The 13,803-nt window shown below is 44.1% G+C and overlaps 1 pseudogene; it reads left to right on the top strand.

Annotated features, from left to right (window-relative positions):
- The first annotated feature begins 3,454 nt into the window (after window positions 1–3,454).
- LOC138493151 (heparan-sulfate 6-O-sulfotransferase 1-like) lies at window positions 3,455–4,627 on the top strand (annotated as a pseudogene).
- The last annotated feature ends 9,176 nt before the right edge of the window (window positions 4,628–13,803 follow it).

Raw genomic sequence — 13,803 nt, 5'->3', positions numbered from 1 at the left:
GATGCTCATTAGTGGGAAGGATATCAAATCATAAGTAGGTAATAAAGAGCCTGAGGTGAACATTGTGGGCTTAAGCAGGTATGAGCAAGGCGGATTCAGGGTAAATCTCTGACCAGCATAATTCTTATACATCTTTTTCAAGTGTAAGCTAGATAGACTCTTGTCAACATCCCAAATTGCTGTTTTCCATTTCAGGCGAGGCAAGGCTTGTTGGTCATGCAACAGATCTTCCCGAGGCAGTAGCCCAAAGTCCTGCCATAAACATTTCTTTTTCTCAGATTAGGTATTTTAGCAATCAGGGACAGATGAGAGTCCACCCCTGCTAGCGTAATAGCGCACCATAGTTTACACCTAGCGATAAGCCACTGATATCTGAGCGATAAAACCCCCAGTTCCACTCTTAGTGCTTCGACTGGCATACCATGAGGCACTCCTAATATGGATCGCAGAATTTTTCCTTCTGTCGTTTCTATCCAAGAATATTTCCCCTTGTCCAAAAATACAACTGCATATAAGATACCAAGGACGATCGATGTGTGATACACTGTAACTATCCCTTCCACACACCCTCTTCCTTTGGTATTAATGATCTTTTTTAACAAAAGCCATTTACTCATGATCCTCGGACAGAAGAAATCACTATAGTATCTGCTGCTAGGACTGAATTTTATGGGTAAACCAAGGAAAAGGTAATTACTAACTATCTCAATAGGAGTTGAATCAAGTATCCATGTATAATTTCTTAATTTAATTTTGGATCAAGCCCTGTTCGACATTGCATAATCTTGGTTTTGTTGATGTTCAATGTTCAACAAAAGGTATTAATCCAACAGAAATATCAAATGGATAGTGTTCGCATTCCTGGGGATGGCTCCCTTCCCCAGGTTTCTCTTCATCAAAGCACAATGTTTAAAAAAAAGAATAACTAAGCTCCTGTCACCAAAAAGGATAACTCCCTCCTCTTGGTGTTGCAATTCACTCCTGGGGAAAGTACTCCCTTCCCCAGGTTATCTCCTCTTGCAATACAGTTCAAAATCCTAAGGGTATGAACCTTCCTTTGGATTCCCTTTTTAAAATGCCACAACTTGAGTGCGGGTCCCAGACTCACACACACCTGGTATACTCCCCTGCCAGGCCTTTTGCACAGTTCCTTTCAAGAAGGGGTATTGCTCTTCCTTTCGTTTTGATTCACTTGGCTACCTTACCTGGTATACTCTCCTGCCAGGATTTTCAATTTCAACATTAAGGGTGTGAGTCCCAGACTCCCCATTCTCCTGGTGTACTCTCCTGCCAGGACTTTCAACACATCATTCAACAGCTTCAGACCCAAAGGGGAATTTAACTTCCCAAAGTTCCCTTTTCATTTGGGGTACTTGTATTTTCCTTCTTCCCCAAGTACTGGAACTCTGATGATTAGCCATGTTGCAAGCTTTGGGGATTCACCTCCCACTTGTGCTTAGGAGTGTCATCTCCCACTCCAACCGGGTCCCCCAGCCTTCTAAAATGGGCTCATCAGTGCTTGAACAGCTTCTGTAGCGTCTCCGACCCCCATTTGGTTTTGCACCTGCTCTCTCGGTTCGGACAGCTCAGCTCAGCTCTGTGGTGGATGGCATTTGGTATGTCAACCCGCTTCCCTTGCTGGCCCAAAGCTTTCCCTCTGTTTCACATCCCTTGTCAGCATCTCTGGTGCCTCTGGGAGTGTACCGCCAACACAGACACCTCCTTTCCAGGTCTCCACTCAGCTCTTCAGCTTTGCTCACTGCCTCCTTTTTCATCACTGTTCTCTCGTGTCTCTGTGTTCGCCTGTCCACTTGACAGCTTGGCTTACCCAGCGTAGGTTAGCCGGTCGGATCTGTCTGTGTTGCTCAGCTGTTCCATCTTTGAACTCCCGAGCTGAGAAAGGGAGTTGTTGAGAGCCATTCAGATTTCTCCATCTACTAGACTGCTTATTTTGCTTGAGTCGAGCAATCTTCATTCTGGTTCCCCTCTTCCTTGTGTAAGTGTTTGTCATTAGGTTGGTTATAGAATATTGAGGGATACTGTCATGAGGTTTTGTGGGTTGCTGAGGGAGATTATTACAATATGCCATCAAAGCATGTGGAATGGAGGGGATATCCCTAAAAGGGAGCGGGGATACCATGCCTGGTCCAACATGCCTCACTTACCACCTGATGGTTGCCTCCCCCATGTGATCATCTCGGGAGGATAGTTCAGGGGCAGCGTGATTTCCTTGGAAGCAAGATGATACAGAGCAACACAGGTTCGAAACACGGGTCAGCGCTTAGAAACCTCTGGGTATTAAGCGCATAAAAAATTACCTATCATATCAAATACCCGTCCCGAAGGTCAAGATCAGGTTGTGGCCGGCCATCCCCTAGTCACATGAGGAGAGACTACCTCCGGGAGGCTACCTCCGGGAAAGGAGTGATGACATATTCGGATTCATCACAGGACCATACAGTTTTCAAGTTTATATTTTGATAGGGCAGCACAGACGTTCATTGTTCAGAGGGTCAATAAAATGGATATTCTGGAGTTGGGTAATGTCAACATGTGGTATTTACAATACTGCAAATAACAGGTGTTGCTGGAGCTGGAGTACGAGCAACATGCATTAAACACAGAACATTCTTATCTTTTGGAGGCGTACATAGCGCAGTTGAATTGTAAAATGTTAACATTTTTTAGACTAGTATGATTACTATCCTAAATCCGCCGCTAGAAACCTGGGGTGCATTTTATGTTTTGGATCTCCTTTGAAAGAACCCTTTGGCGAAATGCAAGGTCTTGAGGATTTTACACATGTAGTTGTATATGCCAGTCCTGGTGTTGAGCAGTCTGGTGGCAGATCAAACGCTGTGCATTGTGTGCTACAACCTTCACTTGTGTGTCCCCAGGACCGTTCACGCAAGGGACACCTACAGCCGACTGCAGTCTAATTCGACCAGGGCTGCTGTCCTTATTTCATTTTGGAATACTGCAACGAATGAACTTTCAATCCATGACGGATTGCCTGGTTTTTGGACCTTGTTTGTGCTATATATTTTATACCCGTTGGTTGTTCCTTTAATCACTTTAGTAGTCGTATTGTTTTTCTTTACAAGTCCGAAAATCCCTCGGGCTGGACAGAGTGAGGCACGTTTGGAGTTTTTATTTCATAGGTGTCCACTTTTGCTTTTATCAAGGAGCATCGTGCCCTGCATTGGAAGGCAATGTAATGGGTACTGTCTGGTATGGAATTCAGGGGGTGTCAAACTCTTCGTTTCTGTGACCCAATTCATTTGTGGTACCATAGCTCTGCCAACTATGCTTTCAATGCTGTTGCTCCGGTATGACTTCTAGTTGAATGGTTTGATCAGAGCAGGTGGCCACCCTCAGCCCAGGGATTAGATACATCTCATACCTTCATTAAGCTCCTCAAGATTGCCTTGGGAGATGCTGACACAAGAAGAAGGCTTGAAGGAACATGGCTGAGAGGGCCACCAAGTTCCTTCTGATTTTGGCTGGGTCTGTCTTCTTCATGCTCATACTCTACCAATACGTTGGGCCGGGCGTGAACCTGGGATCCCCTAGCAGGTACCCCCAGGAAGACCTGAACCTCTCTCCCACACCTGACCCATACTTCGTTAAGAAATATTTCTTCCCTGTGTGTGACTTGGAGCACTCCCTATCCTTTGACATGAGGGGCGATGACATGATCGTCTTTCTGCGCCTCCAGAAAACGGGTGGCACCACTTTTGGGCGTCACCTGGTACAAAATGTGCACCTGGAGATGCCTTGCGGCTGCCGGCCTGGCCGGAAGAAGTGTACTTGCTACCAACCCATGGCTTTTCTCACGCTTCTTCACTGGCTGGAGCTGTGGCCTGCATGCAGACTGGACCGAGTTGACCAGTTGTGTTCCTGGAGTGCTGGACAAGTGGGACGGCACACAGAAGAACCGCAGATTGGATGGCTGGAAAGCTCTCCTGTATATGAGAAGAGATGATGACCCAGGTAGTGGACACGCTGAGCAGAATGCAGCGGCCACAGCATGAGTGGTGGAACCTTTGTACAGCGGCAGGATCAACAACGTACTGGGGACATTTTATTACATCACACTGCTGAGAGACCCTGTGTCGCGGTACCTTAGTGAACAGTGGCGCGCCCACCCCAGACAAGCTGCCCATCCTGCTGCGATGGTACAGATTGTGGTGAGTGGCCCTTTTAAGTGTGGGCCGATTGCCCCCTTAAGAAAGAGCCTCTGCTGGCACGGGAGAGGCAGTGCAGCAGAGCCCCAGGAAGTGGCAACTCGTGTCTGTGTCCAGTTCTTGTCTTTGTCTGCCGTGTGATCAAGGCCTGGTCCTGCAACCCCAGCCTGGGTGACCCCAGAGCCGAGGCTGCTACATGCTGGGTGCCCCCAGCTGTTGTGAGCTGTCCGGTGATCCGGACTCTGCAGGGTGATCCCTGCAGCCTGTACGCTTCGGGCCCACAGCATTGGTTTCCTAGTCGGGTGATCCCGAAACGTAGTGTGGCCCGCACGGAGGCCCAGGTGCTGTTGGAGGGTGCTAAAAAGAATCTCAAGGACATGGCCTTCTTTGGCCTGACTGAGTTTCAGCGGAAAACCCAGTACTTGTTTGAGAGGAATTGAACCTGAAGTTCATCCGACCCTTCATGCAGTACAATAACATGCGTGCTGGTGGGGTTGACCTGGACAACAACAACATCCAGCGCATTGAGGAGCTCAAAGAGGTGGACATGAAGCTATATGACTATGCAAAGGACCTCTTCCAGCAGTGCTACCAGTTCAAGTGACAGCTTGAGCGGAGGGAGCAGCAAATCAAGCACTGGGAGGAATGGGCCCTGCCCAAGGAGGAGACTGAGGAGCAAGGGCGTTGGCCAACTGAGTACATGAACCATATCATAAAGAAATGGTATCCATGGGTAGACCTTTATACTTTTATGGGGCACTATGCAGGGGGAGTCTTATTTTCTTCTCTGGGTTCATACTTTTAAAAGTCTCTTCCAGAAAGGTGGAACGCTTCCTTGTTGAAGGTCCTTGGAAAGGAGATGAAATCGATTGTAGAGGAGGAGCCAACTACCCCCCTCCAACTGCCCTGCCCATATTACCTATAGAATGGGAACCAAAGTATGTGACGTATGCGTAACAGCTGAACCAACAAAAAGCAGAGTGTATGCTCTGTGCAGTAACCATAAGAGTACCAATACCTAAGAGTGTCTGGGAGGTAAGGTACCCATTGAGAAAACCGTACCTGCAAGCAAGACAAAATGGTGGCCATCTGAATGAGATTCCCGAAGAAGCAGAGCAGTTAAAAGACAAGAATGAATGGTGACATCACGCGGAAAGAGATGATGCACACAGATGAGATGCAGAGACCTGGGAATACAGATATTCTATAAGGCATCAAGAAAGCAACAAGGATAAGTGATATCTTGGGCTAAAGGTTTAGAAGTTTATGCCATTAAAACAGACGAAAATATCAATTAATTTTACATGTGTACGGATGCAATTGAAACGCAAGCAGCAAAATGATCGTGAAGCTAGTGCTAAGATCATAATAGATAGACTGCGGCAAGCGCCAAAATATATATATAAATATATACCTCTATAGATGCATATGGACAAAAAAAGGATGGATGTTTCCACTTCACGTTATAAAGCAGTACTAAATATATACATGGGCAAACAAGGCCTCACTCCAGTGTGTTACAGTTAAAAGCAATTTTAACTGCAAATGAATCCCAGCAGAAGGAGGTGGATGAGCCAGGAAGCCAAAAAGTCTTATCAAACAAGACTTGGCTGACAATGGATACTAATTGTTTGAAGGAACAAGGGGCTCCTGTTCAGGAAGCTTAAGCAAAACAACCTATGTCAGAGGACTATTAAAAAGAATATTAAATACACGAAAAGCTCGATTTTATTATGTCCAGTCACATGGTAAGAAGAAATTGGACTATTCAGGTGGTCACACCTACGCACGAAGGCTGGCTGTGCCCACACTCCCTTAAAATTCTCAGAGCAAAAAAACAAACCCAAGGCCAATCTTCAAAGCACTAATTGACACTGAACTGTTGAGGTGATGATGGATTCATATAATAATTGGTGGGAAGCTAGTTTTGAAATGAGCCCACTAACACCTGGATGTTCAGTCTGTGTGCTGCTAAACGTGGTGGAAAAGTACTGATGAAGGTTACAAGCCAACCAATTGTAGAGGACCATGTAATTAAGGGTCCTATAGTTTATGTAGCCAATGGAACGTTGTGTATTTAGTGACGTTCATAGTGGCCATGTTTAGGGAGGGCTTAGTTGCCCCACCTGATATTAAGCACCCTATCACTTTCACTCACAGTGTTAAGGATTTCAATCAGGCGACACACACTTTGGTCTTGGCCTAGTATGTAGCGCACAACTGAGATGCTTTTCTCCTTATTTTATGCAGATTCAGTTTTAGATGGTACACAACTTGTATCACACAGCGTTTTCAAATACCCCGAAACACAATGGACCGTGAACCAGGCTGGTTGGTGAAATGCAATATTTATTTATTTATTTTAAAATTCAAAAGAAATAATACCATTTTTAATATGGGGCAGCAGTCACCAATGGGGTGATAATTACAATGAGAATGTAAGAAATGCACTTGATATAACCTTCTAGTGGAACATATGCAAAACACCAGGGAATAGGAACACTTTTTGATTTATGAAAGATAGCACCGAAGTTAGAATTTCCCCCTGCAATGTTCCCTCAACCCACAAATAATTGAATTCTGAATACAAATCAAACCGTCCCCTCACAGAATAAGAGGCAAAAACAGACTTTAAAACCCTTAGCAAAGGCCTAAAATTAACACTCGAAAATTACAAATAATTAATTGTGTGGTTAAATTATAACATACATATGTTTTATCACAATAGCATGTATGTTAGTCACTGGCAATCATAAGGCAATTGATCAGCAAAAGGCACACAATTCGAAAACCAGTGGAAAGTTTAGAGCATGCTGCAGCCAAATAACACGTTGGAAACTTTGGAATTTACCCAATTCCCGCTTTAAATTACCCAAACGGTTTTTAATAAAAATGGGTGAAATGGTCTGATTTGGGCTGGGGATAGATGTATATCACAGGGACACTCTAGAGTTGAATATAGGTCTCTAGCTATGAAACTGGATGAGTTATGCAAGATATAAAAAGGTGTGCTTTGAGTAAAATGAAGCCGTGAAATAGGAAAGGAAATGAGTTGTGACAAGAAGGGTTTTACTATAAACTACAGTAGTCAGACTAGACCACCAAAGATGGACACAGTAATATTCAAGTTTGATTCGGAAATTCAACCCTGTCACCTCAGCACCCACCCCTGGCAGAAACCAGTCCAATCACTCGAAATATGACGAATGGTTTAGGATTACACAAGACAAAATTGAAAAGAGATGGAGCTAGCACTTAAAAATTAAGGACAGGATGCGAGGATAATTCCAACAGTTTCAACAAGTTATAGGGGTAATATAGGATTGCTTAGAGAGTGGGATAAGGACAAAGGCAAGAAAAGATAGGCTGTGTATTTCTAAGGGGTAGGGTTACACACGCAGTCCACTTTTAGTTTTAGGAGTTTTGGACCCTCAAAAGGTTCTGGTCACCACATGGCTGCACGCCTGGCAAAAGAAAACAGCTATGCCGTTCTGGTCACTGGATGGCAAGGACAGCGGAATGGCATTTCTGGTCACTGGATACTAAATATTAGCTGGATGGCAGGATTGCAGCGGGCATGCATTTAGTGGGCAGCCAGGCTGGTTCAGGATGCTTCCCAAAAAAATATCACAGCTCTTTCCCTTTTTAATGGGATTTTAGTGGGATTTCAGAATTGAGGCCTTGCTGGGATAGGATCAGCAATGCTTGGGTTTAGCAGTGGGCCCTGAAGAGGCCACCAAACATGGGCTTATGAAGATTCAGAGATCTTTATTCTACTGCGCAGTTACAAAGAAACAAATTCAGATAGCTATCTGGCCCTCAGTACATCACAGTGAGTACCAGCCCTTCAGCAAGGGTCAGCAATGCTTTAGCCTTGTAGTTGGAATCTGGACTCAGCAGGATGAATGGACCAGGAACGCTGACACAGGAAAATCAGGAAGAGTGTGTGTGTCTTGTAAAGGACTCTTATTTATAATGCATCATGACATCATCAAAGTATATGGCTGGGTCGGCTTAGCTAAACACACCTCTAACTGGCGGGATTGGTCAGGGGTGCTAGTCTCAGCCTTGTTCTCAACTGATTGGAATTCAAAGCAGGAGTGCAGATTTATGATGGGTGTTACAATGTTCAAAAACCCTCCCACACTTATTTTAGCTAACATCCAATTTTGCCACAAATGGTACATTTAGACTGTTGAAATCTCTTAGCAAATTATACACACAGGTTACATATTTTGTGTAGAGCATAGCACTACAACTCTGCAATCTGTGAGACATTGTTTTGTCTGTTTAATACTTTTTAGCAATTGTGAATATGAAAGATTCAGCCATAAATACCATAACTTTATACACATGTGTGGATCATCATAAGGGATGTAACTAACTGCATTGGTATCATTGATACTTTTCTTATAATCCCCAATACTTTGCCATTTCTATTCCCAAGGTGTCAGTGACTTCTACAATGTCTCAAATTATAAAGCACAAAATCACTTCTAAACTGCGAGATTTTAAATTTTTTACAAAGTCTTGCTGCAGAGATAAAAGCCCTTACATTTTTATTCATAAATAGTCTTTAGAAGCAAATTGCAGTCCTTTGTCTGTCACTGGACCATTTCTTTCTATCTTCAGCTGCCACCAACTGTCCTTTCCTCCAGAGCAAGTTGGGGGGGGGGTTTAAGCTTGATTGAAGGTTTATTGCTCCTTCCACACTTCACACTTCCTTGCCCTGGGAGGTCCATTGTGAGGGTTTCAGCCCAAACTAGATTCTATCCAACCTGACAGTTATCACTGGGGTGTTAGTATCTGCTGAGAGAGGGCCCTTTTGTTTCTGTCATCAGCAGAAAACCTGTCTTGGGCTGATTCCTCCCCCTCATGCAGCCACTGAAGTTTAATTTAATTTAAATGTATTTATTTTTGTTCTGAATTGGAAGAAAACCTGCTGAATAGAACCATTTCATACATTGTATTTTCACAGTACAATCCCCTTTCACATTGCTAGGCAAGAAGAAGTTTTTGTTCAACATAGTATTTTCCAACAAGCATTTTTCTTCTTTAGTTTGCCAAGCCCATTTTACATGTGTGGTGAAAAGCTGGCATTTCTTTTTAAATTCGGTTTTGCATCTCCCTCTGGATTCCCACACTGTCTTGCAGCTGTAGTTATTTTTCTTGTATGCAGGAGTTTTCTTTGAAGCACAGATGTATTGAAATTGACATGGTTCCTATAGCTGGAGTTTCTTTGAACTACTGAGCTTTGATACTTTGTGATGAAAATGAACGCGTTTTCCTGTGCGGGTAAAAGTGGACTTCATTGTTGGTTTTTCTCAGAGTTGGTTTGAAAGGGCCTGTCATTCTGTAAAAGCAAAAGGAAATATCGAGGCTGAGTACCACAAAAGGAAATACACCAAACATGGGCTTATGAAGATTCAGAGATCTTTATTCTACTGCGCAGTTACAAAGAAACAAATTCAGATAGCTATCTGGCCCTCAGTGCATCACAGTGAGTACCAGCCCTTCAGTGTGAGGAGTGAGAGGTACTGGACATCTGGACATTCGTACATTAATACAATTTATTAATAATGTCCAGCCCCTCTGCAGGTTAATAATCTGTGGTCTAGAGTTCGAGCCGAGTTCACTTATGACTCATACAACAATATGCACACAGCTTACTTCGGTTTACATTAGAAACAATTTACAATGGCAAAAGTTTATTCCAGGATTTAGCAGTAAGCCTTAGCACATATCCCTTCACAATGCAGTTCGGCCAGTGTCTACGCTCGACATTTGCATTACAGTGTCTTTGATGTATGTTCCTGGATGAGGCTTATTGGTGCAGACAATCCTAAGACAACAAGTCATGTATGGGACAAGGTCTCATTACCTAGTCTAAACATTCGGCCCGCGGACAGTCTAACTATTAACTTGGGCACAAAGGTCGGGAAGGCTTGGTTTCAAGTTGGAAACACAGTCCACCATTTTAGAACACAGAATTACATATGAACAGAAATCAAAATGGCGGATGATCCTAAAATGGCGGCAAAGTCGATCTAAAATCGGAACTTTGCAACATGGTTTTCTTCGCAGAGCGACTGGGCTTAGGCCAATATATATTAGAAAGGAGGCACAATCTGATTTCCCATTTAACTTTACGAGTAACTCCACGCCTCACTGTCCATACACCCTGAATCACAATCATCAGAGATATCGATCGCCATAAGGTCAGTAACAGAAATTTCTTTCAACACAAATTCGTTAGTCATTCTTTCCGGGGTGCGTACCTTTTGTCCTATGTTCCCATCATCTCTGCACAACATCCTCCTAACACCGAACATATGCCAGGAATACATTGTATACAGCAACAGCAAAACAACAGAATACCCAGAATAATCAGCAAGACCGAAAGTAGCTTCCATCCCCAAGATCGTAAGAAGTCCCAGAACCAAGCGCTAAGATCCTAGCAATTAGACCTATTAAAAATGGCATGTGTGGCATTCATTATGAGTAGTAAAGTGTTATTGTGGTAACTCTGTCAGTGCTGAGAGTCTCTAGGAGATAGAGTGTGCAGATGCACGAAAGGTGTAGAAGCAGTAGGCACATTTTCTGTGGGAAAAAGAATTTCAAGCGTATGTACTTCTTCCAAATACCAAAATCCTAAGGCAATTACTATTGTGAAGCCGGTTAACATGATTACAAGACAACAATACATTTTAAAAGACCATGCATGCGATTGTCCATTGTTTCGATCGGTCACACAGTCACTTATTTGTTCCGCACGAGTGAGAGCGATTGCAGGCATTGTTTCTTCAAACGAAATACTCCAGAGTTTATTTGCTGGTGAACTCCTGATCGTGCATTTTCTTAGTCCTTCCCTATCCCTAGCCAACAGATTTCCTTGTGTGCAAAAGACAGGGACAAAAGACAAGCCCTATGATGAATCTCCTGGTGGCACAGCCGAACCGTGCAGTAATTCTAGCTCCATGGATGCAGATCGTACCTTGTGACTCCTGGTACGGCGTGATCTGCGAACAACGTGTCGTTGCTTCCTGATGGAAGACGTGGATTTGCAATTGAACCTGACAATGGTGAAAAAGGATCTGTAGCAGAGTGTGGAGATAAAGCTGCTGTTTCCCCAGGCCCCACAGGCTCAGGCAGAGTCTCCGAAGCACTCTCGATTCTGCTCAATGCTGCGTGATTGCTGGGAGCAGAGCAGGTAGGATTGTCCGTATCTTCTCTATCGTGTGGCAAAGGGAAGGGAATCCTCTTGACATGCGATGCGTGAATCCAGTGCTTTCGTCCGGTCACTCGTACGGCTGTCTGTTTGGCCAGTAGGACCTGATGAGGGCCCCTCCAAGCGATGCGAGACAGGATGCTCTTTCGAATGCTTTTATCAACACCCAGCTACCAGGCTGAATACTGTGACCTGGGCCCTGGGCCCTCGTACCTGACTGGGAGTACTTCTCGCACCTGTTGATAAATCAAATACAGATTTTTAGTTAACCAGTCACAGTAGTCAGAAAGAAGTACATGTTCAAACTCCCGCAAGGCCTTTGGCTTAGGTAAATTCCAAATGTTAGCTGGCCTACCCATAACCACCTCAAAAGGGGGGAGCCCAGTCCTAAATTGTGGGGTTGTTCTCATTGATAATAACATGATCGGCAAGGCGTCTGGCCATTTCAATTTGGTGCCGGCACACGTCTTAGCAAGTTTGTTTTTTATGATTCCGTTGTGTCTCTCTACCAAACCAGCACTTTGAGCATGTCTAGCCGAATGGAACCGTTTATCAATCTGTAATCCTGCACATATCTGTAGAATTACTGCAGCAATAAAATGTGGACCATTGCCCGACCAGATGACCCTTGGCAAACCAAACCTAGGAAAATATTCCTTAAGCATGGTTTTCGCCGTTGTCATTGCTGTGGCATCTTTACCAGGAAAGGCTTCAACCCATTTACTAAAGGCGCAGATAACAACTAATACATACTTATAGTTATTACAACGCTCCATTTCAATGAAATCAAAATGTATGACCTCAAAGAGGACAGAAGGTGGACCAAAACTACCCCTTGGTGTCGATGTGCCCTTTCCCATATTATGCTGTAGACAGATCATACAACTCTGAACAAAACGTTCCGCTGTTTTCGGGATTGTATCATTCACCCAGACAATTTGTAACATTTTGGAAACCTTCCTTGCACAGATGTGGGTGGGCCCGTGAGCCATTGCGACCATCATTGTAATGTACGCATCTGGCAGCAACCATTTTCCTTCTAACTTGTCCACCCAACACCCGTCATCATCCAATTTTGCCAAACCCTCAACCCATTGCTTAGATTCCTCTAATGTGGCATCGGCTTGGATATTCTTTACAGATTCAATACCCTCATCCATAGTACAAACATTTGTGGCTTCAATTACAGTATACATTTCTGGATAGAGATCAGTGGCAGTTTGTTTGGCTATCTGGTCAGCGAAAGCGTTCCCTTTTCCTACATCATCTATGATTTTCTGATGTGCTGCGCATTTCATGATCGCTAACTGAGTGGGGAGTGCAAGCACTGAAAGTAACCATACTATCAAGGAGCCATATTGGATCTTTGTTCCATGTGAGGTCAAGAAACCTCATTCTGCCCAAAGTCTACCGAAGTTGTGAACCATGCCAAAAGCATGCTGGCTATCAGTATATATATTTACTCTAAGCCCTTCAGAAAGTTCACAAGCTTGAGTCAATGCAATCATTTCTGCGGCCTGGGTGGAGTTATGAGTGATTCTTTTGGTTTCCACAATCGTGCTCAATATGGTGATTGCATAAGCAGCCGTGGATGTACCATCCGGAAGTTTGAAGCAGGAGCCATCACAAAACAGCTCCCCTTGCGGGTTATTCAAAGGAGTATCTTTCAAGTCGATCCTGCCTTTAGTCTCTTGCTCTGTGGTGAAGAGGCAGTCATGTGACGCTTCGTCACTGCAAGCAGTATCTTGCGGGAAAGATAAAAGTTCAGCTGGATTCAATACACAACACCTCTGAATTTTGATGTGCGGTGCAAACAAGATCAATTCATATCTCGTTAATCGTGCGGAGGTGAGGTGTTGCGTTTGTGTTCTGTTTAATAGAACATCTACAGAGTGAGGTAACATTAGGGTTAAAGCATGGCCTAGGACTATACCCTCACTCTGTATTACAGACGCAGCAGCAGCGACAGCTCTCAAAAATCTTGGCAAAGCGCATGCACCAGGATCAAGGGCGGAAGAAAGGTAGCCGCACGGCCTATTCTTCCCTCCATGTTCTTGTGTTAATACAGCCAAAGCACATCCATCATGTTCATGCGAATACAACACGAAGGCCTTTTCATATTTGGTGTGCCCAAAACTGATACTGAACACAGTGCAGTCTTGAGCAGATCAAATGATTGCTGGTGTGCCAAGTTCCACAGCAATTGCAAAGAAATGCCCTTCTTTGTCAGAGCCAACATTGGTTTAATCGTTAATGAGAAGTTCGGGATCCACTGCCTACAGTAAGAAGCCATTCCTATCAAGGTTCTGACTTCCTTCTGTGTATTTGGGAGAGACATGCTAGAAATGATTTTAATCCGTTCAGGCATCAACCTTCTTCCCTCCTTTG

Source organism: Ambystoma mexicanum, chromosome 1p (assembly GCF_040938575.1).
Source record: "Ambystoma mexicanum isolate Mex_15411 chromosome 1p, UKY_AmexF1_1, whole genome shotgun sequence".
Classification (NCBI taxonomy): domain Eukaryota; kingdom Metazoa; phylum Chordata; class Amphibia; order Caudata; family Ambystomatidae; genus Ambystoma; species Ambystoma mexicanum.
This window is presented reverse-complemented; position numbering and strand designations above follow the sequence as displayed.